Consider the following 2471-nt stretch of genomic DNA (forward strand, 5'->3'; position numbering starts at 1 on the left):
TCAGTGACTGCAAGGTGCTCCAGTCCTGTGACTGCAAAGCAAACTCAGATCATCACTCCTCCATCTTCCCTTTTCAACCTCTTCTCTCTAAAAAAAACCCAAACACCTCATACTTGTTCAGGTTTATCTAATTTTGCTGTCCTGAACTTGAACTTTTAACATGCTAACTGAGGCCTGCAGCCAAGAGATTTAGCTCTTAGCTGTTTTTGCTATTTCTGAACAGCTGTGCTAATATACACTTGAATGCTCCAGACCAGCAAGCTGCCAGAACGTCTGCTTTTATAGAGATGTCACTCGTGCTGAGGATCGGTTAATCAATGGTTTAATTAGCAGCATCCGGCTGCAACCTACAACCTTTATTCTTAATTGGAAGCTGTAAGGGTGCCCTTAGTTTTTCACAGGACGCTCTGCAGTGCTCATAAGATGTTCTTTTATCTGTATTTCTTGTCTGCCCCTGAGGCTGCACTACTAACAACTGGGATTTTAAGCTTTCCATCTGGTTAACATTTCATGCTTTGTTTGGGTTGATGTTGTAGCTTTTATCATTTATAATTTAACGTTGATTTGATTCTGCTCATTCCAATAAAAGGCATTATAATAATAAAGTCCTGTGGACACTTAAAATATAAGTCACACTGCAAACTAACACTTCAGAAATGACTACAGCTTTTGTACACAACTAAGCTAAAACAGAATATTTGAAATACAAAGTTTTGGGCTGTTTTTCTTAATATCGGGGATGTTTTGGAAATGTATCCCTCTGGCTACTCAGTTCTCTTCTTTCAAGCCGACTGCTAAAAACACCTCCTTAAGAAACTAACTGATTGTTTGGATTGTGTGGCTGCTTTCCAGCTATAATCGTTGTGTGTGTGTCTGAAGCTCCAGGCACTGTGTTGCCTGCCAAGAGCTCTTCATTCCCTATTCCACACGGGCATGAAAGTGATTTTGCAAACAGAAAGCTTATAGTGAGCACATCATGTGTCTTAATGCATGCTCAATCATCCAGGCAAGGAAATCCCAAAAAGTTGATTGTGTTTGTCTGGATGTAGCGTTCTCAGTGGGAGAAACTGAAAACTGGCCATAGGTGTGAATGGTTGACTGTCTCTCTTTGTTAGGGTGGAATTCAAACATTTATGCTACTTTAACTTTGATCGTCATGTTTAAATGTTCATACAAGTGTTTTAACAGTGACAGGGAGAAATGTATCACTGGTGCATGAAGGTCAGGTTGTTCTGTTAGGTCCTTGGTGCTTTGATTTTGGAATTGCTTGGTTTCCTTAGCTGTCTGTGGAGAAGCTTCCTCTGCAGTCCAGAGACACATCACTGCAAAAACATACAGAGGTCAAATATTATACAGGCTCCATCTTTGTCATTCACTCATTTATTTTCTTGAACATTAGCCAGCAATAACTTATCTCACCTTGTCAGGAATGTTAACCTACAAGGATGGAAGTACCGCGTGTTGTGGTAATAATACCAGCACAAGAGCTGTTATGAATAGACTATGCTGTGTTGATACCTTATATGTGATGGCTAAACTCTGACTGCGGCTCTTATCGCTGCGGTTACCAACACATGCTCTTGTGCTGCAGACAAATAGACATGCTCACAGTGCAGATACTGACTGACTGACTGACTGACACGTGGCTATGGAAGTGATTCCTATCCTCTAATCTAATTACTGACGCACTGAGTTTGTACTAAGCTCCATTCAGTCACAGCAGGTGAATGGGCTCTTCTACAATGACGTCCTTGCAGTAGCAGCCACGGTTTAGTTTGGATGTTCCTTTTTAATGGACATCACTTGTGGTAATTGTTAGAGCTTGCTGTCATGACTCATAGGATCAGTATATGAGTAATAGCAAGTAAATTTTGGCAGGTGCATTCAAAAGACAGAGAAGATAAAAGACTATCCTATTCAAACAGGACACTATAAGGCCAATTTAATCTCGTTTCACTGTAGATATTTTACTACTTTCTCTATTTTGCTGATATGAATGGATGAAAGAGGTTTAGATAAACGTAGGAAAAACCACAGGCGAATTAATAAAATGAACACATTTCCATGATGATCATACGAGGAGTGGTGTATACTGTAAGGTGATTCAATTTTGAGGAAATTTTATTAACAAAGGTCATCATCTCCATAGCAACCACACTCTGAAAAGTTGCTTAGAAATACCTTAAACGCAACAGTTAATTATAGTCGAGGAATGAGCCTTTTTAAAAGAGTTTTTAGGACTAGTTATTAAAGAAATATTAAAATGTTTCATGAATAAATTAATAACGAATAAATAAAATAAAAATAAATAAAACCGTCTTTCTCAATGTGTTTCTAATAATCCACCGCGCTTCGCTACAACCTGGATTTCATCATTTTCACAGTGGGCGTTAAGGACCGCCCACTCTCGGTGACGCGGGGGGCGGAGTGGCGGTTCTCGGGAGCGCGCGTTCTCATTTTAGCGCTGCTCG

This window comes from Simochromis diagramma, unplaced genomic scaffold, assembly GCF_900408965.1.
Source record: "Simochromis diagramma unplaced genomic scaffold, fSimDia1.1 OVJJ01000816.1, whole genome shotgun sequence".
Taxonomy (NCBI): Eukaryota; Metazoa; Chordata; class Actinopteri; order Cichliformes; family Cichlidae; genus Simochromis; species Simochromis diagramma.